Raw genomic sequence first — 24,573 nt, forward strand, 5'->3', positions numbered from 1 at the left:
TTCATTTTCCTCCAAGGCTCATAGAAGAAGAGGGTGTCAGGTATTCTCAGCCCCGTGTCCCCTCTTTGGGGTCTTGGCACCTGGTAGCCAGCTTGGCCTCTGAGATGGCAATGGTGGTCTTACAGGTGTGGTGCTGCTGGAAGGAGCCCTGTGGGATGGACGGAGGACACTAGCGTGCAAGAAGCCAGAAGGCCAGCTGCCTGCATCCGTCCGGCCAACGTTCACACACAGACCCTGTGAGTTTTCCAGAATCCTGACTCCTCCCCTGAGAACCTCTCCGGAGCAGCGCTTCCCAAGGTAAATAATCTGCAGTGTGACAAAGGCTGCTCCTGAACTGTCCCAGCTTTGGGTTCCTCACCCATAAAACGTGGACAATGGGGACTAATCCAGTGATTTGAGGATTAAATGAGAGAATACCTGGGCTGAGCTGCCGGGAACCATCGGTTCCCTTTGCTATCCCCTCTTTTATTCCCAGGGGTCAGAAGACACAACATATCCTTGTGTTCCTGTAACATCTTTTTTCCACCCTCTTTTCTACCTATATATTTCCTTTGCTTTAAAATCCCATTCAAGGGGCGCCTGGGTGGCACAGCGGTTAAGCGTCTGCCTTCGGCTCAGGGCATGATCCCGGTGTTATGGGATCGAGCCCCACATCAGGCTCCTCCGCTATGAGCCTGCTTCTTCCTCTCCCACTCCCCCTGCTTGTGTTCCCTCTCTCACTGGCTGTCTCTATCTCTGTCAAATAAATAAATAAATAAAATCTTTAAAAAAATAAAATAAAATAAAATAAAACCCCATTCAAGTCCTACCTCCTCTCTGAGACTTCTCTGCAATGTCTGCCTAGCCTTGTGAACTCCTGGGGTTTCTTAGAGCAGAGTGGTCCTGGCTGAGCCAACATTCAGAATGGGCCTGTGGGACTTCTATGTGTCCTGAGGTGAGTTGCTTTGCATGGGAGGAGGACCCAGAAGGGGATCCTTGAGTAGAAAGTTTTAGGTGCTATGACACCTGTGGGGTGGGGGGTGGACAGAAGAAAGAGATGGTGCCAATAGTGTGTGGGGGGCAATCCAATCCCTTTGGAAAGGGGGACAATCTCCCCCCATCTGTATTTCTGCAGGGAACCAGGCTGGCTCTCATAGTGAGGGATGGAGGAATGCCGCTCTTAGGGACAGCATTGGGAAGGCAGATTTGGGGACACGGGAACACGGGCTCCGGGCAGGCAGCCTTTCCCCGGTGGAGACCAGGCAGAAGCCCAGCAGAGCCCAGTGAAGAACAGCAAGCCCAGAACTGTTCATAGAATGAAAGACATTCCCAGAGGGCTCGGAGAAATACCTGCGCAGGATTTTGAGAGGATTTTACGTAGACGAAAGGGATGATGAGACAGCAGAATTTATGACCTCATTCGTACTCACCAGCTGATTATGCTTCTAAATAATGCAGACCGCCCCGGTGCATAACATCAGCATACCAGGTAGCGGATGGATCCTGTGCAGGGGTGTGGGTGCTTCGTGTTCAATACAGATTGCCTAATATAGCATTTGGCGTCTGGAGCTCCTTTGCCTTCCAGACTGTGAGCTACTTTCTGTTGCTTGAGATTCAAAGTAAAAAGAGAGAAGAGAACAATTTACCATTTATTGGGACTTCATCATTACCCAGAGCTGCTGTCCAGCAATTCTATCCCGCAAACCCAACCCCCGTGGTCTAGGCCATGTTCTCTCTCTCCGTCCTGAGATATTTAATGATCACAAGGGATTTCTACTGAAATGGGTTGATTTAGAATTGTTGTAAGGGGGGCGCCTGGGTGGCACAGCGGTTAAGCGTCTGCCTTCGGCTCAGGGCGTGATCCTGGCGTTGCGGGATCGAGCCCCACATCCGGCTCTTCCGCTATGAGCCTGCTTCTTCCTCTCCCACTCCCCCTGCCTGTGTTCCCTCTCTCGCTGGCTGTCTCTTTCTGTCGAATAAATAAATAAAATCTTAAAAAAAAAAAAAAAAAAAGAATTGTGCTAAGGAACACCCTGAAATAACTGAATGGTTCTATTGCATTGAAGAGAGGGTTTGAAGTTGTCTCGGTCTAACTAAACAGCTGGAACTAAGGGGATAGTTGGGATCAAGGATGAGTCACCTTAGTTATATTTGCTCTTGGCTCCTTTTGAGAACTGACACTTTCTTGAGTTAGTAAGCCATTACTGCTAGCATACAAAGTAAAGGGCCCAAAATTTGCAGAAATTCTGAACGATGCTTTGAAAGTCTTTTTTTTTTTTTTTTTGGTAGGACGCTCAAGTGCCAAGTCATCATTTCCTGAGTTAAGTCACTGATTTGAAGGTTGTCCAGCCACCTCCTTGAGGTCAGTGCTGGCCAAGGAGTCAGCTGGGAAGTCTGGCTGAGGCTTCGGGCTAATGTCTGTCATCGGACAGCCTTTGCTGGCGGTTTGGAGAGCTCACATGTTGGCCACAGAGAATGGGCAGTGTTTACTCTGTAGTGGCAGGATGTGCTCCCAGGATGGATGGCCATGTGACAAGTGTCCACTTCCAGTTACCTGGCAAATGGCTGGCAGTGCCCTTCCTTTCTATTAAGCACAGGAGAGGTGGTCCCTTCCTTCTCTCTCCCAAGGTAATTACTGCTGCTTTCCCATAACCCACAGCTAGCCCAACTCTTCTCCAAATCTTATAAATACAGATGACAGGGAGGAGGCTAGGGCCGTGGGGACAGTACTCATTGCCTGTGGTTTGTCACCTTCTGTTACCCAGGTGCATGGCCTGGCTTTCATTCAATGCCCCATGTTTCTGGCACGCGAAGAACCATAGTGTGGTCTGCTGGGGCGAGCTGGCTTCCTGCTTGTGTCAGGGCTGTGTTGGCAAGATATTTCCGCTGCCCGGGAGGCAGCCAATGCCCCCGGGCTGAGGCTTGAGATGTCCTTTTGTTCCTTACCACTTGGCCCTGGAAACAGTTGTCTTCTGACAGGCTTATCATGCACAGCGTGTTCTCATCGCTCTGTAGCTCTTGCCAGAGAAAGAATAGTGACCTGTCCTTTCCTGGTCTTCCCGCTCCAGGAGCCCCTGGGAGAAGCGCGCAGCGCACAATCAATAAATATCTGTTGAGCGCATTGGATAAACGGAATGGCTTCTGGATCACTTACCCACTTACAAAAATTCTTCAGGTGGCGGGAAGTCTGACCAATAGAAGCTATACTGCCAGTGAACTGCAAGGTCTAGAAGCCTTTCTTTCTTTGTCACCCCAGTGCAGTGGAGGACTGGATGGTTGGATGGGATGGAACCATATGGCAGAGTGCCACGGGGTCAACGGATGTCGGGGAAGTTGGCAGGGGACATTTCTTTTCAATAGTTGCCACGTGCTAGCCACTGAACAGGGCGATTATCTGCATTATTTCACCTGCTCTGCACAGCAGCCTCCGGAGGGGGAGGTAGTGCCCTGCTTTCCTGGTGAGGGAGCCAAGGCTCAGAGAGAGGAGGTCACCTGTTTGAGGTCACACAGGTAGGGAGGGGCAGAGCCAAAGTTAGGAGTTATGGCCAAGTTTCTGCTGTTCCCATCGTCCCATAGCTGGGGGGCTACTGTGTTCAGGGGACATCCGGGTGAACCAGACCCTCCTGGGATGCCTCATTCTGGACGCTTCAAAGAAAGATTCAGAAGGCCTTTGATTTGCATAGCACTTGAGCATTTAGAGAATGATTTTGCCCCCACTATTTCATTTGCCCCTTACAGTAGTCTCTTAGGAGCTCCATGTCACCAATGAGAAATTGAGGTATGAAGAGTCTGAGGTTTTACGTAGCACTCAGGGTGTCCGATCATGAATCTAGAGCTCTTTTCCCTGGGTTTCAGAGAAAACAAAGCACTTTTATAAAGTACAGTTGACCCCTGAACAAGGCAGGTTTGAACTGCTTGGGTCCCTTTCGATGCAGATTTAAATAATTAAATATATTGGAAAAATCTGGGGAGGTTTGAGATGATTTGAAAAAACTCTCAGGTGAGCTGCATGGCTTAGAAATCCTGAAAAAAATTAAGAAAAATTTAGGTATTATTGTAAGAAACATCCCGACTTAGTTGCATTTGGAACAGACGCCACGTCCCACAGCCTTGCTGACCATTGTTGGCAGCTAGCCCTGTCCCTGGGCCTTGGTGGGGCCATCCCCCCATTCTATGAGGCCATGTGTTCCTGGATGAAGGGTATCTGGTAAGATCAATGAATCCTGTGAGCACGAGCATGTGGCCTTAATTCTTTTCCCATGAAACAACCTTCTTTGATAGCAACAATACTGTGTGGGTTACGATGCTGACGAACAAGGCACAAAGTCCGTAAAGAATACTGAGGAAGTCCCTAGGAGCATAGGAGGCAGGGAAGACAAATGAGTGTCTCAAACAAGCGTCTATTACAGTGAGCACAAATTCTGTTCAACAACCCAAGTAAACTCCCCAGATTGTTTCTCTACTCCTAAATATGGAATGTAAAGAAGTTGCTGATTACAGCCACAGAAGCTCAAGACAGCCGTGCATATAGTTTAGGCTTGGGAGACGTACCGTCTCAGTGGGGCCTTGAATGATGGACTGATAATTCTGTTCATGTCCTCAAACCACCTTTCCCCCTCTTCGCTTTTGCTTTTTCAAACCATCACCACTTTCTCCAAACTCCCAGCTCAGCCTTTTCCTTCTCATTCTCAGAAGATGACCTTTCTTCCTTCTTCAGGAAAGATGCTGGAGCTCTTAGGCCAGAACTCCCACATACCAAGTCACCCTGGGCTGCTTGTCTTCAAGATTCAGAGAAGTAGAAGGCTAAAAATTCCACTCAAATTCTTCATTCCCCTCTCTTTCACATTCCTGCTCCATCAGGAATCTCCTTTGGGACTGTCACCCTTACCATGTCCATAGGCTTCTCTCATTCGGTTAATCTGCTCAGACACCAGCCACCTTAAGCAATGCCAGCACTCAGCTGGGGAACCTCTCTTGATCCTACATGGCCCTCTAATAACACCTGACTCCTTCCTTCTGGTTAAATCTTTTCAAAAGAAGGGTCTATAGCCATGCCTGCTTCCTCACTTCTTTTTTACTCGTTAGCCTATAGAAGTAGGTTCTTGATTCCTCTCTCTTCTCTGAAACTGGGTAGGTCGAAAATTTCAGCCCCTTAATGTAGTGGCCAAACTCAATGGCCACTGGCATCCTTATCTCATTTGCTATCTCTGTGGTAGCTGACAGTGTGGACTTCTCCCTTCTCTCTCCCCCCATTACTTCAATGACTCCTTAGCCATCTGGTTTTCCTCTTGTTTCTTTCCATCCATGTAGCTTCTCTTCTCCCTACCCACCTCTTCACTGTGTTCTTTGGGATTGTTGCTCCCAGCCCTTCTCTCTTCTCCCTCTTGCAGTCCCCAAGCAATCTCCATTCACTCCAGAGTTGTTGTTCTGTTGGTTTTTTAACTGTCCCTCCACGTCAATGACTCTCGAGTCTAGCTTTTGGCACTAACTTCATTCATGAAGCTCAGATCCACGTATCTAATCATCTCCACAGGCACCCCGCCCCTAACCAGGCTCAGACTGAAATCATCTCCCTTAAATCTGCTTCCTACCCGGCCAAGGACCAGTGAGGTCAGAGAAAGCAAAGCACAGGCTGGAGGACACGGTCTAGAGGACACTGGCTCAAGGACACAGGTGTGAGGACACAGAATGAAGAAGAATTCAAGACAGGGAGCACTTCTAGAGGAGCAAGAGGTGAGGCCACAGCTGAGTGTGAGAAGGTGGGAAAACGGCAGAGACCTCATGCCTACAGCAGTGCTTGTTGAGTTCATGGACCGAAGGGGCAGTAGCTGGAAGGTCATGTGGCAGAATGAGGTGGGGACCGTCTGCGAGAGGGGGCTGGCACTGTGCGGTGCTGAGAAGCAGCCACGTGAGTGTACAGAAGTAACCAGCCCCAAGCTTCTGGTAAGATTCGAGGGTGGAAACACCGAGGACTTGGGATGTTGGGCCCTCTTTCCTGGAACTTTCTAAGAGGGACCAGGCCAAAGGAAAGGGCTTTGAAACTCAGCAGATGCTCCGGGTGCTTTCTGTATGAGAGCTTCGCATCTCCACCGAGTAAGTATGTGGCTCCTGGAGGGCAGGCAGCATTTCCTTCAATTCCTTTAGCACTGAATAATGTGCTGGGCACACTGTGGGTCCTCGATAAATAATATTTGGAAAGGGCTGTGTGTGTTTTTTCCCTAACACCTGCTTTCTATCATCTCCGTTCTCTTGTCTGAGCCAATAACATTTGCCCTCGGAATTGGGGAATAGCTGGGAGCAGGGACTCGGTTAGAAGGAGGAGAAAAGAAGAGGAAATATACTATTGCAGGCTTGAGAATTTCTCTTTTGTAAACTTAATGGAAAGATCTGGGTTGTTATTGGAAAACATCAAAAAAACGGGAAAGCACACATATTGTGGTGTTTTATTTACAGTGCTAGATTCGTACGACAGATAAAACCATCACCGAATATTCCAGCACCCCCACCTAGTGTCAGGTTCTCAGCCCATGATCCTGGGAATGGAGTCAGCCATATTCAGAGAAGTTACGGCCTCTCAAATCACCTGGTTGTCACCATTTGCATGGTACATCTGCCCCCATAGAGCACAGATGGCATCTGCCTCTACAGAACAGCACAGAATTTCAGTTTGCTCATTCCCTATTACTACATTGGCCTCATTTTATCGCCCTTTAGCACAGCCCACTCTTGTCCTGCCCAAAGCAACCTGCATAACTCTGTGAAAGGTGAGATTGGTTTCTGATTTTTATCTCTAAATTGTGAAAGGAGAGTTGGCATTAAGGAGCCTTAAGTCCTTCCTCTAAATAGGTGTTAAATGCACAGCAAAATGAGAAGTGATTTCATCTCATAAATTATGGTGCAATGGACTTAAACAATAGGACTAGTGGAAGAAGGGTTTAAAATGAGCTGCGTGTTAATTGTTTAGCTAAGAGTTAACTTCTCTCTTACCTTCTCTGTAGCCCATTTCCTTCCTCCAGACATGGCTCCTGGTGAGCAGTCTGGGCTTCTGTCCCCCTGCCTGACTGTGGCTGGGCGGCTTCTGCGGAACCATGGAAATGGCGCGAGTACACTGTACAAATCATATAGTGGGGACAGCATGTCTTGCCCCAGAATGCTTGGCTACTGAGGGTCCTCATGACCCTCCAACTCTCCTGGGCTGGGTCAGCCTTAAATGGAACCCAAATGGAACCCCGTCTCAGGAGAGCCACCCTATGACCCAATCCAAGTCTTAATCCTGCCCTGGTCAGAGGTTAAGAAAAACTTGAGAGGGGGAAGAAAAACATCTCCCAGCCTCCTGCAGTCACACTATGTAATTCTCATCTTATTTACTTGGGTTGCTACCTGTGAAATCAGTTCAGGTCAGCCTGCATTTTTTTTTTAAAGACTTTATTTACTTATTTGACACAGAGAGAGAGAGAAGCCAGTGAGAGAGGCAACACAAGTAGGGGGAGTGGGAAAGGAAGAAGCAGGCTCCCAGCTCGATCTCAGGACTCTGGGATCACACCCTGAGCTGAAGGCAGATGTTTAACCACTGAGCCACCCAGGTACCCCAGCCTGCATTTTCTTGAGAGCCCTAATAAGTGCCAGACACTAGGCAAAGAGCTAGAGATACAAAGTCTCAGCTTTTCAGGGAAAGAAAGCAGAATGGTAACTAAGAAACCATGACACTATAAATGGATAATTGGTACCATTATAAGACAGGTAAACGAGGGGCTATTTTGGCCTGGGGTGCCCAAGCAGGTACCACAGATACAGTGGCATTTAAAGGATGACTACGATTTTCTTGAGCAAACAATGTGTGTGGGGGGGTGTCATTTAATTAATTAATTAATTAGGGCAAGAGAGAGTGAGGCAGGGGAGGGGCAGAGGGAGAGGGATTGCAAGAGAATCTTAAGTAGACTCCACGCTCAGTGTGGAGCAGGACACAGGGCTCTACCTCACGACCCGGAGATCATGACCTGAGCCAAAATCAAGAGTCAGACACTCAACCGACTGAGCCACCCAGGTGCCCCAAGGCATGTGTGTGGGGGGTGTCATTTCAATAAAGGCAATAACAGAACAAAGTATCTGTGCTCAAGGAGTTTGCAGTCTGTAGTAGGACACACACACACACACACACACACACACACACACACACACACATTCACTCAGACACGTTTACTATTCTAAAAAGCAGAAAATGGCCCTCAGTTCGGGGTAAACTTTATAGAGGGCTGCGTCCTGGCCCAGGAGACGTAATGCCTGTCGTCCAAAGCAGGAGGATGACAATTCCAAGTGAGGCATCGGTGTGCAGAAGGCTGAGTATGACCTGTCTCCTGAGACAAGGGCGCTGAGACTGTGAGGACAGAGGGGTCGGGTGCAGCTTAATACTTTCATTTAAAGAAGAAACTCTCTTTGGGTAGGATGCTGGAGGATAAGTAAGACTTCAGACATCAGAGACCAGGGAAGGACGGCCACTCTCCCTTCTGTGCTTGCCAGGGACACTTCATCCCCTTGGAGTCTGTCCCTTGGACACAAGGGAGCACAGATCTGAACATCCCCTTACTGCACATAAGAAACCAAAGAAAAGTCCCACCAGGAAGTATGCCACCCACCCCCCGCCACAATAGCTCCTTTCTCCCTACCTTGCAGAGACCTGCCCTGCTTTCCTACCCACTTACTCTTCTGCCCACCCCCCTCTGCTGGTTGTCTGAGTGGCTCACATCCATGACAAATCTCCGAAATGGCAGGAAGACACAAAACTCCGAACAGAAGCAGACACTCTGGAGTAAAACTGACCGGCAATGCCTTCTGTCTGACACCAGCGCACTTCCGAAGAGCAGGACTCTTCCCTGGAAGCGTGAAGTGACAGTGTAAGAAAACAGAGGCAGTCCCTGGAGCTAACGGCTTGGGATCAGACCAAGATTATCAAGCACCAAATGTTTTTTGTGCATCATGGGTGTACAAAGAACAACTTCTCGATATTCTTACTCCTATATTTGTTTCATTGGAGATTCTGTCTCATCTTACTGGGACCTTCAACACTGGTAATATTTCCAGTTATGTCAGATATTTTGGAGTTAATACCACTTGCAAAATCCCTAAAAAGCAATAAGCCTCCCCTCTCCACTGCCAGAGGTCAAGGGGAGGCTGCGTCTTGAGCAATACCTGGCTTGGTCTTGGTTGGGAGCAATGCCTGGCCTCCCCAAATGTCTTTAACTTTATATATGAGACTCAAAGGGGAGACGGGGAGATTCAGCCCTAGGACTCACTCATAGGTATTAAGAATGCTCCCTGAGCTCAGGAACTAAGACCTTGCCTCCTTAGGTCTTCAATCCCAGCAATTTTGGGGGGCCTGAGGTGCCCATCCCTCCTCCCTTTCAATACTTGCAGCTTCACCAGCAATGCTGGCCTAGAGTTCAGTAGTACTAATCTCATTCTGATCTCTCCTAGTTTATCCTAAGAAGCCCCAGCCTCCCAGGTCACCCCCCTCTCCCATCCTCTAATCACAATAGGTTCTGTATACCCACTGTTCTATCCCCATCTCTTTCCCCATCCTAACTCCTGAACCTCTCCTGCCATGTTTCTGCCGTTCCTGTCCATCATCAGCAAAATCCCACATATCTTAACCCCTTATCTTTGCCTGAATCTCCCCTGAGGACAGTGCAGCCCTCCGCGAGGGCTGACGATGATTCTCAGGTAGGCTTTGTACCACTGGGCCTGGAGGAAAGCTACGTTCTCCATGAATCCTATTGCCTCTTTAGGCGCGTTCCCCACCCTCCCTCACCCAGACATCACCATAGCGGATTATACCACTCAGTACCACACCCGTGAGCAAACCTGCTCTCCATCCACCCCACATCTGTACCTGTGCAACCCAATAGGGCTGGAGGAGCCCTCAGCTCCACTGGCCTCACGTTAAAATCACGACTACAGTCCTCGGGGCGGCCTTCTGTGCTGTTGGAGAGATTGATGGCAGTACACACGGATCCATGTACTCTTCCAGAATCCTAGGCAATTAATTGATGATTTCTCTTCCCTCTTCAAACCCTCCTGTCCCGTATCCCTCTCAGCTGATGACCTTGCTTCTATTTCCTGAGAAAACGGAAAGAGTCAGAAGAGGTGACTGCTGACGCCACCACCCCATCCAGCTCTTCCCACATCTGCCCCCTGTGGCCCCCGCCTGCCCACCTGCCAGAGATGGGCTCTGTGCTCCCAACCGAGGATGACCCCTTAGTGTATGGACTAACTCTTTCTCCCCCTTGAGGTCTCAAGATCATTGTTCCAGAACTTTCTCCTCTCTCACATTACCAGTTTTCTTAAAAAACTGAAGTCTTCTTTTAACCTCACATCTCTCAGCAGCCATTGCCCTACTTTTTGCCCCACTTTGTAGTAGAATTCCTTGAAGGATGTGTCGATACTTCCTGGATCCAATCTCTCCCCACCCCATTCTCTAACTCTCTAGACATGCCCACTATTTGTCAGAAGAGGATCTCATTGAGGCCACATCCCTGAGGCTGATAATGGTCAGTGCTGTTCCTCACCTCAGTGACTTATCCATGGCCCATGACACAGCTGATCACGCCCTCCTTCAGGGAGCAACCTCTACATTCGGTTTCCAGAACCCACACACTCTTGCCTGTCTTTGTAAGTCACCTGATGTTGCTTCTCGCGGCCCTGTCCTTTGCAGACTCCTCCTTCTCTTCCTGACATTGGCTCACCTCCTGACCCTCTTTCCTATCCACATTCCCTCCCTTGGCGATCTTAACAAGTATCAAAGTTTTAAATATCACCTACATGTCCAGGACTCCCAATTTTGTAAATCTATCCCAGACCTTGCTCTGTGATCAGAGACCAACTGCCTTCCTGACACCTCCACTTGGACTTTGCAGGCCATGTTCCACACGTGAGCTCTTGATCCTTCTCTCAAGCCAGCTTGGCTTCAAGCTCCCTAATTTCAGTTGGTAGCAACCCAAACTTTCCGCTCGCTCAGCCCCCCAAACTTAAAGTCTTTACTCAGATTAAGCCTTCCCATGGGGCCTACTCTGACAGCGCTTTTCAAAATTGTGTGCTATTGTCCCCTTGCTCATCCCACCCTCCTTACCTGTTCTAGGTGATGACCACAGTGCTTACCTCCTTTAACATGCTACATAATTTATTTACTTATCACGTCAGTTGTTTATCATCTGTCTCCCTGCTCCCATGCTCACCCCTGCCTAAACGATAACTTCCACAAGGGCGGGGGGGGGGTGGTTTTCTGGGCTTTTTATTGATGCATCCCATGCCTGGCTGGTACTGTGTGCCCAATGAGTGTGGGTTGAATGAAAATAAGCAAATTGGGTCACAATGGCCTAAGCTAAAGGCAGAGAATGAAATAACCTTACACGATCACTGATGTTGTCCATTGGTAGCCCATAGAGTGACGTGATGTTGTCAGGTATGACCCTGGGTCCACGAGAGTTTGAATGTTGAAGTTTGTAAGTAGGAAGCTTCTCTGTTTCCTTTAGGTGAAGTTGAATCAATTCAACTTCAAATTCAGGGATAAGGGGTGGGTTTAGCTCTCTTACTTTATGTTCGTTGAAAATAACACATGATATGTATTCCTGAGCCTAGGAACACTCTTAGTAACACTCTCAGGCATTTATGAGACTATTACTATATACTGTGTAGAGTGCTGAGCACTGGGCTATGGGTTCATTGCTCTACCAGTAGCCCAGGGGCAACTGATGCTGGTTGCTACCTCCCTCCCTGTCCTTTTCCAGGGATAGATTCCCTGGCTATTTATGACTGTCTCTGGGAAGTGGGTAGAGGTCTGCCTCAGCCTCATGGGCTGGGAAGGAACAACAAAGTGGAGCCGGTTGGCCACCTCCCACACGTGTTGTTTATGGTCTGTGTGACCCCTGGAGGACCTCAGATAAATGATTTACCTCTCTGTCTGACTGTGACTCTCTCAGCCACTCCTCTGTGTTTGGTGGTGGTGACTGATGGACATGAGTCATTCAAATAGGTGACCTGGCGAGATGAACCCACAGAATTCTTTAGGTTAGGTTACAATTACCCTCTTGATAAAATCCAGAACACAAAAAGTCAGTCTTTGGGGGGCAAGAGAATCAACTTGTATTGCCAGCACTACCCACCATGGACAGGAAGTGGGGTGTTGGGCATACCCAGACCTAGGCGCCCTGCTTTGCTGGAGAACCAGACAGCCAGTACTGAGAGGATCGAGCCACCGAGGGGAGAGGGTATCACCAGAGGCACATACAATGGGACCAAGCAAAGAAAGTGGGGAGGTGAGAGCGGGGCAGAGACGGACTTCAGACTTGGCACGTTACTGCCTATTCTCTGACCCCAAAGTTTCTCCAATTGTAGTCTTCGGACCATCTGCAAAAGTAGCACTTGGAGGATGTGTTAAAGATGTAGATTCTTGGGCCTTCGGTTCTGATTCCAGATGGGGTCTGCATTTATGCGAGTTTCCCAGGTGTGAAGTTTGAGAACTCTTGTTTGGGCAGTGGTCTATTCTTCCCTGGCAGGCTGCCCTTGGTGGGCTCTTCACAATTTGGGGCAGTGGCTGCATTCCAGGGAATGGCTTCTGCCCAAGTCTTGTCCTCAGCAGCTTTGACTGTCCCCAGGTCCGATCACTCACAGCCCAGCTGGCTGGCCCCAAACCACTGAAACTCAGGGCATCTGAAACAAAATTCCTTGTCTCTTTTTCGTAAACTTGCTTCCCTTCCGGACATGCGCATTCTTTTTCCTCCTTAACCTGCCTCAAAAACTCTGCAATATTTTTAAATCCTTCTTGTCCTTTACCCTTCTCTCCACCTCAAGTGTTCCCACGTGGGGTAGATTATTCCTTCACTGCGTCTTTCAGCCTTTATGGAATCCCTCCCTCTTCCTTTCCTGTCACCAAGTTTAGCGTCCCCTTTCTTCATGCAGATGGGGTGACCACCCCTCCTGACTTGCCCTGGACTGAGGGATGCAGGACTACAGCTGGGAAGTTCCCGGGAACGCCGGAATGAGCTGGTTACCCTGTGCCTGGACCATTGCAGCAAGGACGAGGTGAGCCCCCTCCCAACACACACTGTCTCTCCTCTCCACACATCACCCCTGCGCTCCCGTGGATTGAATTTCACCGTGCATAATTGTCCCCGACCCCCCAAATCTTCCACTCTCAAGTACTTAGCTTGCTTCCTAATCTGTTTAAATTAATTACTGTGCTGTCCAAGGCCCCCAGCTATCTGGCCTTACCTGCCTTACTAGTTTCATCTTCCCCTGTACATAATAACCTTTGTTCAACAGAGCCGGCACTTCCCAAGAAACTATCTCACTTCTGGGCCTTTGTTTATGTTGTTTTCTGGCTCCAACCAAAAATTTTTTTTTTTGGCCCATTTTCACCCTTCTGAAATCTTACCAATCATTTAATTCCCGGCTCAAATGGCTCCACTTCTGGGACACCACACATCTGGTCAGCCAGCCAGAGGCAATGTCTCTCCTCTCAACTCTCATCATGACTCCCTAATACCACCCCAGGGGCATTCGTCACGCACAGCCTTGATATATACCTACTTGTTACCTACCTTTTACCCCTACTTGACCCTCTGTCTCTCAGAACAGGAAACTTCCACATTCGTGTATTATCCTTCCAAAGCTTTGAACTTTGTATATGGTAGATGATTAGAAAGCATACATTCAAATCAAAACCACACTGAGATACCACCTTACGCCAGTTAGAATGGCAAAAACTGACAAGGCAGGAAACAACAATTGTTGGAGAGGATGTGAAGAAAGGGGATCCCTCCTACATTGTTGGTGGGAATGCAAGTTGGTACAGCCACTCTGGAAAACAGTGTGGAGGTCCCTTAAAAAGTTAAAAATTGAGCTACCCTATGATCCAGCCATTGCACTACTGGGTATTTACCCCAAAGATACAGACGTAGTGAAGAGAAGGGCCATGTGCACCCCAATGTTCCTAGCAGCATTGTCCACAATAGCTAAATCGTGGAAGGAGCCGAGATGCCCTTCAACAGATGACTGGATTAAGAAGCTGTGGTCCATATATACAATGGAATATTACTCAGCTATGAAAAAGAACAGTTTCTCGACATTTGCTGCAACATGGATGACACTGGAAGAGATAATGCTAAGTGAAATAAGTCAAGCAGAGAAAGACAATTATCATATGGTTTCTCTCATCTATGGAACATAAGAACTAGGAAGATCGGTAGGAGAAGAAAGGGATAAAGAAAGGAGAGGATAATCAGAAGGGAGAGTGAAGCATGAGAGACTATGGACTCTGAGAAACAAACTGAGGGCCTCAGAGGGGAGGGGGGTGGGGGAATGGGATAGACCGGTGATGGGTAGTAAGGAGGGCACGTATTGCATGGTGCACTGGGTGTTATACGCAACTAATGAACCATCGAGCCTTACGTCGGAAACTGGGGATGTATTGTATGGTGACTAACATAATATAATAAAAAATCATTAAAAAAAATAAAAGTTATAAAAAAAAGAAAGCATACATTCACTCAGGTTGAAGAAGAAATAGGTAAACTTTCAGTCTACTTTATAGACGGGAAATGTTTGCTCATGAAGGGGGAAGGCATTAGGGTCACACATCACTGTGGGGATGGCCCTGCTCCCAGGAATACATGTCAAGTTCACTGTGACTTACGAGGTACACACATGACATTAACATTTCTCCAAAATTAGGAATAATTGTGCCAACATTTGCTGAGACTGTACTCCGTGCCAGGTTCTGAGTGCTTCATATGCACTAAGTCACTTGGCCTCAGAGCAACCCCAGGGGGACCTGAGTTAGACTCACTGGGTTGGAAACTCAGCCCCAACGCCAATAAGGTGGTTTCCTTGTGAAAGTTGCTTAACCTGTGTACCTCAGTTTCCTGATTTGTAAAATGGGGCTTAAAATAGTAGCTAATTCAATGGGGTGTTGCAAGGACTATTATACTCCATCGAATCCAAGGTGTCATCCATTGTAAGTGCACCATTACTTTATGTACCCCTGCTAGAAGAAATCCATCTGCCAATGAAACCCTGAATACCACAGATCGTTAGATGCAGCCTGTGTTAGATGTTAAAATATGGAAAAATATGTGTCTTAAAATCAGTGAAATAGGGTAAATAATTTAAATGAATGATGATACTGTTATAAGCTGAATTGTCTCCCCCCCCCCCAAATTCATATGTCGGAGTCCTACCCCCTAATACCTCAGAAGATGACTGTATTTGGAGATAAGGTCTTTACAGAGATGACTGTGTAACATCATTCATATAGATGGGCCCTAATTCAATATAACTGGTGTCCTTAGGAGAAGAGACTAGGACACAGACACACATAGAAGGAAGACCACGTGAAGATACAGGGAGATGACAACCATCTGTAAGCCAAGGAGAGAGGCCCCCAAAGAAACCAGTTCTGCGGACACCACGATATTGGACTTTCAGGATCCAGAACTGCGAGGAAATACATTTCTTTGGTTGAGCCACCCAGTCTGTGACACTCTGTTATGGCAGCCTGAGTCCACGAATGCATCCCCCCTCCATAAAGCTGTCTAAGACCACGGGACAAGGAGCTGAGATCTGGGACAGTCCTGACCTAGCAGGACACCTGCCAGGCCAACCTCAGCTGGTCCCTCGTATTCAACGAACTCAGTACCAGCTTAGATCTTCCCTCCGCTTGGGTCTCAATTCATTGTGAAGTCAACTGTTCGCTTGGGACGGAAGAGCTGTCTGTGAACTAGCACCGTTAGCAATTGACCTCTTTTTTTTTTTTTAATTCCATTTATGGAGGTAGAAGGGACAAGTGTGAGGAGCTTCTGCGTATCAACACACTATTAGCAGGATTCTGACGAGAGTGCATGGCCGTGCTTAGCTCCGACCATCTTTATCAAAACCGACAGGGGGTACCTGACATTAAAAAGGTCTATGACAACAGATTGTCTAGACCGGTTAGATCTTCAAGCAGGATAGGACTGACACCCTTCCCATTTTTTTTTTCTAGAGTGGTTTGACATTTGTGCATAATATGAAGAAAGATCGTGAAGACCGAGATGTGGCTGTTGGAGGCTTCAGCTCATGTTTGCTCATCTCCTGTATGGTGAAACCCTGGCATCTAGACAAACCCTCATTCACATCAGAACAAAGCGCTAGTTATGTGTGTTGAAATTCCTTAGAGAAAATGTCTTGCAGGCTGTTGGGGAGTGCATGAATGCTGGAAATACTTCCCCAAGTGTTGCTCAATGTCCTGGGAAGACAGTCTGCTGGCATCTGACTCCTTACCCTGGAGAGGGGTTGCAGGACGCTGGGGCGTGCGGGTCTGGTGAGGACAGAGGGGCATGGGTGGACGGGTGGGTGGAGACTGGGTTGGATGTTTTCTCTGTAATCATCCCAGACCTGGCTGGAGCCAGCTCCAGACTGCCCACTTTCTTGGTCTATTGAGAATATATAAAGTCAGCCTTGTCACCAAGGCGGCCGCCTCCCCTGCTTGGGACCAGATCTCCCTGGGGTTTTTTGTTTTTTGTTTTTTTCTTATAAGCCCCAGTTACTTAGGTTTCCTCAGCTTAGATTAGAGAAGAGGGGAGAGGAATGGCGGAAAGGTTTTTGATTGACATCCAGGGTGTGAATGGTTAGGTGGGTGGTCTGCGGGTATAAACTGGCAACGAGATCCATTGTGGCTCCAGCCGTTTGGTGGTAACCCCAATAGATGGGACTGAGTTGGTGACCAGAGGGGCCAAGGCAGGCAGATGCGGTAATGGAGCAATCCTCATAAGAGAACACCACTAGAAGAGGAAGGAGAACGGTACTGAGGGAGAGCAGGGCTTCTCCTTGTGGCCCCGGGACCGGCAGCATCAATGCCTCCTGGGTTAAAATGCCAACGCTAAGCCCCACCACAGACCTACTGAATCAGGAGCTGTGCGGGTGGAGCCCAGTCATCTGCGCTCCAAGGAGACCCCCTGATGATCCGGGGGCACCCTCCTTTCTGATAGGAGCACTTCTGGAATGAGGGAGAAACTGTCCTGGATTGGGGGAGAGGAAGGCAGGAGTGACTCCAGGAAAAAGAAAAGTGACGAGAATCAAAGAACGTGAGTCAAGATCATAGCAGTTCAAGGCTGTCTGGATTCCTAGTTAGCACATGCCTACCCCTGAGGTCACGCAGAAGTTTTAAGGAGAGACTCCGCTAACGAGGGTAAAAGAACAAATATGGATGGAAATGACTCTCAGAAATTAGAAAAAGGGAACTACCTTGCTGAGATTCACCTGCAGACCCTGGAGGGGCTCATTCACCCTCTTTCCACTCTAGTCTTCCCCCTCCTCCTCCTTCTTCTGTACAAAAGCACAGCTGCCCTTTGCCTCAACCTTTAAAGTTTGGATCTGTAAATGAACAAAAGTCCCAACAGGTATTAGCATCCTTCCACTTCCAGATAAGACACTTGCATGTTAGCGACCTTCTCGAATCTGCGGGTGACGATCGCAGAGCCATGGTGGGCAGGGCAATGGGGAAGTGTCCCTCAGAGGCCCCTCGAATCACGGGACATAGGTGACCACTGGCTGCACCAGCGGACCCAGCAGCCCCAAGACCAACAGAGAAAGTGAACCTATTCATGCAGGAACACAGTTTTCGGCTTCACCTCAGGAAGAGAAATGCTTGCTCAAGCTTCTCCTGAAGGAGGCTTCCCTCAGAGAGCAGGTGGGAGCGCGGGTGTGGGGGAGGCTGAGAGAACAGGGTGTCTGCTTCTGGGCTTGGCTCAGCCACCACCGGCCGTGGGATCCTGGGCCCTTCCCTTAACTCTTCTGAGTTGCTTTCCTCACCTGTAAAATTCAGTAGTTAACCAGGTGGAATTAGGTCAGTGTCTGACCAGAAAAATCAGTAGAAATCCAGCTCTCTGGGCCTCACAACTGAACACCTCACAACTGAACACCTCCGCGGAAGGACGTGGGCATCTCCATTTCTGATAAGCCCTGCTGTGATCCGAAGGATCAGACAGTGTGGGAAACAGAAGCAGATGATTTCTCCACGGCCTCCTCAACCTCTCTGTCCTGTGACAGCCTCCAGATGGGGAGTAGGGCAGTGGCGATAGCCACCGCCCAGGAGGCTGAATACCTATGTTCAAATCCTGCCTCTGAGATTGACCTTGGCAATCGTGCCTCCCTCTGCCTCTGTTTTCTCACCTGTGTAATGGACATCATAAGAATATCAACTGTGCAGTCTTATTAATGAATAAATGTCAAATGAGCAAAGGGTACAGAATGGTGCCTGACACATAGCAAGGGTTCAGGAACGTGTTAGAACGATGAAGGACAGAGTGGAAAAAGGCATTTGACAGAAGTTCAGAACTCAGCTCAGAGTCTCCTCTGTTAGGACCCTTCTCTGGAGCTCTGAACCAGCGGGCTCAGTCCCTCGCCTCTGCCTCCTTGACCATCCTTGGCTTACTTGTTCCATGGCGTTGTTTTGACTCGATTTATGGCTGCATCCCAATGCCCACCAGAGTCTAAGGGCCTCAAGGGCAGGCCAGGGGCTCCTTTGTCTTTTTACCCTCAGTGCAGAGCAGGGCTGGCAAACTGCAGGCCCTGTGTCAACACTGGCTGAGCCAAACGCATCTCCGGGGACTCTCTCACTCCCTGCTTCCCTCTGTCTGTCTGTCTGTCTCCTCTGGTCTCAGTGTCGGCCTGCCTGGACTGGAATGCTCTGACTGGGACATAAAAGCTGGCCGACAACGAGGACGTAAAATGTTTTTCTCTGTCGTCTCTCCTCGGCGGGAGGTGTACACTGGGGGCTGACGACATCCAAGGAAGCACTGCATTTCTCCACTGGCTCTGCGGCAAGCGGGAGTTTCAGAAGCAAAGGTGGGGACCCAGGTCCAGGGTGGCACCCTCACTCCCACAGGGCAGCAGGCACCGAACACTAGCTGAAAGAGCAGCATTGCTTTGTTTGACGTCCTGAGTCTGGGCGCCGTCCAGCTGTTCAGCTTGTGTCCCTCAGGGAGTCAGGTCAGGGGGCCTAGAGGTTGACCAAACTGCCAGGGGGAGCAGGGGCCACTCAGGGACCAGCTCAGGCCAAGAGGTGGGGACCGGTCCTGGTCCCTGCCCTGCCTCCAGCTTTCTCGGACCTTTGGACCCCGAGCTTCTCTGGGTGACACCGGTGGACGAGAACCAACCAGAAGTTGTAGCCCGTTGTATGACCTAGGCTCGGCAGGCACCTAGCGTCATTTCCTCTGCTGTCACAATCCCTCCCAGGTCCGGAGGGAGGGAACAGAGGCCCCACCTCTTGATGGGGGAGGGTCACGGTTACCTGGCAAGAAGAGAGAGCGGGGTGGGATATGTTGCTTCAGACATGGATTCTGGTCCTCGGAGAGACAGAATCAGCAGGCGGTTATAAATATACACGCATGCATGTATATGTGTGTGTGTGATTACAGAATTGACTCTATGATTATGGAAGCCGAGAAGTCCCAGCATCTGCAGTCAGCAAGCGAGAGACCCAGGAGAGCCCATGATATGAGTCCTAGTCCAAGGGCAGGAAACGACTCATGCCCCAGCTCAAGCAGGCCGCCAAATTCCTTCTTTTTCAGCTTTTTTGCTCTATTCGGGCTTTCAGTGGACGAAGCCCACCCACACAGGGAGGGCAGCTTGCTTCGCTTAGTCTGATTTAAATGTTAATCTCATCCAGAGACCCTGTCACGGACCCACCCAGATATGCCCAAATATATGCGCACCCCGGGGCCGCGCCAGTTGATACATGAAATGAAGAATTGCGCGCCATCTCCGAAAAACCGCACCGCCACTGTCGGAGGACCAGACCGCCAGCCCCTTGGTCCCCAGGCAGGCCCAGAGCCCTCTGGCTCTTCCGAGGGATGTTGCTGCTGGTAGGCACGGGGACAAGATTCAGGCTAAGACACTTCCTCCCCAGGGTCCCCATTCCTTCCTCGACAAGGCCTTGGAAGTAAGGGAGTCCAGGAATGAGCAAGACGACTTGGGGACTCACAAAGGACCCTAATCAGAGCACTGCCATTTCAGAGGGAAGTCGAGATGCTGTGAGCCTCTTGGGCCTTTGGGGACCAGGCCAGCTCACGGGTGGGAGTACGCAGGGCACGCTGATAGGGAGGGGAAGAGGAAGGCCAGCTGGTGATGGTGACAGGGGTGAGAGGAGGCGTGAGGCCTGGGTACGGCACAGTTGTTGGGCTACTGAAGGGCCTTCTTCCTTCCTGTCATCTTTATCCTTCCTCCTCGCCCGAGCTCTGGCCCTGGGTCTTCACCACCACCAAGGGCCAGCGTAGGCTGGAACAGGCCTTTAAATAAAGGAATTAAGTATATTAATGGATTAGTATGTTAGTATAGGAATAATAGGCCACATATACGAAAAACTTCTGAGGGTAGGATATTACCTGTTTCAAAGTTTAAATGAAGACATTGAGAGAGAGAGAGAGAGAGAGAGAGAGATCAAATAATGTGCAGTGATCACACAGTCAGTGCATGATATAGGCTGGATTCAGACAATGTCTGTTGGACTCCAATGGGTCATTTCACTACACGCTCATTGCCTTCTCTCAGAATCCCTCTAACTGGGAGGGTGGCAGGGAATGCGGAAGTGAGGTTGCTATGAGGAAGCAGCAACAAGAAGGAAGTGGGGGAAAGAGAAATCAGACTTCCTTCCTGCAGTTCTCAGTGGCTCTTCACCTTTAAGGGATAAAGAGAACTGGGGAGGCTGCCCCAGTTCTAGGAATATCAGTGAGTTTGGGCAGGAGGTGGACTTGCAGAGAAAATGGGTAATGACTGTGTTGGATGAGAAAGAGAAGCGTCAGGGCCAAGGATGGCTCGCCTCTGCTCATGGACATGGTCAACCTGCATGGGCCTGGGTATCGCAGCACAGCGCTAGATGTTTTCTCTCTCCTGCTCTCAGTTTTCAGGTTCCCTGAGAAAACTTTTTATTTCTTATAACATAATTTCTTGGGAGAAGGCCAGAGAGAGTGGATGGTGAAGAGAAACAGGAAGCAGGAACTCTGTTGTGGCCCGGTCACGGCTAGTTGGTGTTCTAGGAAAGTCACTCCACTTCCTGGGGCCCACAGTGAGTACATGGTCTCCAGACGCCTTCTAGCTCCGAGATGTGGGTCTCTCCTCCAGCACTGTGCCCGGTAAAAACTAAATGCTCAAACATGCTGAGTTATTGAGTAGGTTGGCCTGAGTCTCCCCCAGTCGCTCCGTGGCAAAGTAAGGGCTCTGTTTTGGGACCAGGCTAAGCCATCACCCCTGCCAGATGAACTTACAGCATTGTTCCTGTATACCTTGGCCCCGGGCTGTGAGTTTACCCTCGGGCAGGTCACACCAGAGTTCTGACGGCCTGGATATCTCTCATGTAGCTGTGACTACTAAGTCACTTCTACGTAACTTCCTGCGGCCAAGTCATCCTTACACGGCTGCTTTAGAAGCTTCTCCCTATGGCTTTCCCTTTGTTCCAGATCTCAATGACATGGTGGGAATGCATACAATGAATCAGGGGATGGAGCATACCAGAATGTTCTGGGTGTTATGAAGAGACCCTGGTGGGGACTGAAGGATGCTCATACCATCTCACATACTCAAGGTTTAGTCAGGCTGCCGTCCTCTCCTTGCTTTGGCTCTTCTCGACCCTGTCATCCACTCCCTTCCTGTTCCAGACCCGCCCCCAGGCACTCCTGCTTCAGGCTTAGGCCTCTCTTCATCTTAGGTGTCTGGCTGTGGGCTTCCTCATCTTTAGGGAGTGTGTCCCCCCTGATAAGCTTCCTCTCTGTTCCTCATTCCAGTCCAGTCATCGCTTGGGGGTGGAGGAGGTGGGAGGACTTGAGGCATAGCTAACAGCAGGTGAGTCACCTCCCCAGGTTGATGTGGCGGGAAAAGAATGAGTGGATGTCCTGGTAGGAAAATACTGACACTCAAGAGAAGAGCACAGCTGAATCAGGCATTAGTCACTGAGCCCAGGGGAGAAGGACACCCTCTCTGAGAGGGGCTGTGTGTGTACGGGGCATTGGTGGGGAGAAGAGGTCTGGGAGAACAATGGGACCTACCGCCTCAGGGGCCACTGACTGACTGTAGTCAGAGTAAACTGGGGTCATTCAGTTGATTCCTGAGGGATCATCAGTCTGCACCAGTGAGGGCCTCTGCTGTGGACAGCTCTGGGTGTCTTGTCCCCCCAGCTGGTGTTCGGTACTGTTGCCTTTGGAAAGGATACATGAGAAGAGGCTGACATTTGCAGGTCGGGGAAGTGGTATCAGACATCATGGTAGAAAGAACATCTGTTTTTCTGGAACATTTTCAGAAAGAGCATGGCTACCTGCTGTGTCTAAATGGTCAAGGGCCAATCTGAAGGTTGGGGGCACCAATTTGTCTGGTATGGCCCTCGAAGATCTGTGGACCTGTGGCCTCTCGATTTGTTATCTGAGGACAGGAGGATGTAGTCCCAAGGGGTCGAGGTCTCAGTCCTGGAAGAACATGAGTCAATGAGCATTCATCTGTTTCACTGAAATTCCCTCTTGCTGCTTTTGCAAGACACCTCATTAGCCTTCTTTTCTCCAGACTGGCTCCCTCAATCTAATATTGACCATCCACATTTCTGTGACACATGCTATCTCTCTCTGCTCCCTGAGGCCACAGACCCTGGAGTCACCTTGGGGCTGTAGTAAATTCACTGAGCGCTCTTTCATCCACTTCCTGATGTCAGTCTTGCCCCCGTGCCTTTCGCAATCCCACTGTTCTCTCTTCAGCCTTCTTCTCTTCTTCCTTCTACTGCACCAGACAGCTTCGGGCTCTCTCACCTATGGTCTACGGTCGGTCTGCGGCTGGCGCTTCTCTCCCCAAACCTCCCTAGTCCTGCTGGGTGATGAAATGATGGCCTGGGTCCAAACTGCTATACGCAGCTCTTTGGGGTTTTCACATATGGCAGTGACAGCTACCTGCACCCCCAAAATCCATTTCCTCTTGCTGGGACCATGGCTAGCCTACATTTACCAGTCTCCTCTGCGTTTAAAGGTCTCATATCACTGAGTTGTAGGCAGAGGAAAGTGAGCAAAATGGCTAACACTTCGAGAAGAGCACTGGGGGCACCTGGGTGGCTCCGTCGGTTAAGTGTCTGACTCTTGATTTCAGCTCAGGTCATGATCTCGGGGCCGTGAGCTCAAGCCCCATGTCAGGCTCCACGCTGGGCATGGAGTCTGCTTGAGATTCTCTCTCTCCCTCTGCCCCTCCCTGCTTGTGCTTGCTCTTTCTCTTTCTAAAATACGTAACTAAATCTTTAAAATTTTTATTAAAAAAAAAGAAAAGCGCTAGCTGTAAGTAGACAACAATGAGGCTTGGGAGATGTCATCACCAGGAATGGAAGGTGCCTGGGTCCCTGAATTACTGTGAGGAGGAAATCCACCCACCAGGGAGACTGGACTTCTAGCCACATCAGCAAGAAGTAAACCTGTACTGTGTTTGAAAACATTTGGGGCCATTTATTATTACAGCTAGCCTAGCCTGACAAAGCCCACTTAAGTCCAAAGTCCTCTACTGAATTTTTAAGGTCCTCCAGGCATTGCCCCGTCCCCCATCTCGTTTCATTTCCCACTGCTCCCTCCTCTGCCTTCCCCATTCTGGTTTCTCCGTCTCTGCTGGCCCTGAGCCTTCCTGCTCCGTGCCTGCTGTTCCTCCTGCCCCTGCCTGCTTTCCTCTGCGTATCTCAGCCTCGCTCTTCAGCAAGAGCCTCAGTCAGTCCTGTGCCACACTCATCCCCCGTCCCGGAATTACTCAGTAACTGCTTCAGACATGCTACTTCCTCTTCCTCCTCACAGGCCAGAACTGTCTTTGTATCTACTTTCAAGGCTGAGTACAAAGCAGGAGTTAAATACTTTTTTGTATGTGTGTGTGTCTGTGTGACTTGAATATCATTTAGGGTCCTCAGACTTTATCCCTTGCCATGAAGAACATGGAGTATGTTCTTTAATAAATCATTTGTTCATTCAGCAAAAGATTTACAGAATGTAGACATCGTTATAAAGGGCTATGGTGAAAGCTACGGGGAACACATTAAGAAGTTACTGACCTTGGGGGGTCTGGGTGGCTCCGTCGGTTAAGCATCGGACTCCTGATTTCAGCTCACGTCATGATCTCAGGGTCATGAGATTGAGCCCCACATTGGACTCCATGCTCAGTGTGGAGCCTGCTTGGCATTCTTTCTCTCCTTCTGCCCCTCCCCCCAACAAATAAAATAAAATAAAATAAAATAAAATAAAATAAAATAAAATAAATAAAATAAATAAAATAAAATAAAATAAAATAAAATAAAATAAAATAAAATAAAATAAAATAAAATAGAAGCAACTGCCCTTCGACGTGTATGTCAGAATATGACGCTCTTATCTGATGGTGTCTCTGACCCGGTTAGTCCCCGAGGTGGCTCATGTACTTTCACTTTCCCCCTAAATCTTTTGTCCCCTGTCAACACCGTACCTCCAACACTGAACCCTAAGGCTGAACACACCCAGGGATGGAGAGAGCAAGACCCCTAGAACAGAGGGGTCCAACTTGACTTCGAGTCTCACAATTGACTTTCTT

At 49.2% G+C, this 24,573-nt stretch overlaps 1 long non-coding RNA gene across 1 annotated transcript; it reads left to right on the plus strand.

The window, feature by feature from the left end:
* Nucleotides 1-24,185, plus strand: LOC123780423 (uncharacterized). Its single transcript, XR_006776402.2, has 3 exons — nucleotides 1-297; nucleotides 12,931-13,053; nucleotides 16,013-24,185. It is a non-coding gene; the product is annotated as an uncharacterized LOC123780423 (long non-coding RNA).
* The last annotated feature ends 388 nt before the right edge of the window (nucleotides 24,186-24,573 follow it).

This window comes from Ursus americanus, chromosome 27, assembly GCF_024610735.1.
Source record: "Ursus americanus isolate L20-20 chromosome 27, mUrsAme1.1.p, whole genome shotgun sequence".
Lineage (NCBI taxonomy): Eukaryota > Metazoa > Chordata > Mammalia > Carnivora > Ursidae > Ursus > Ursus americanus.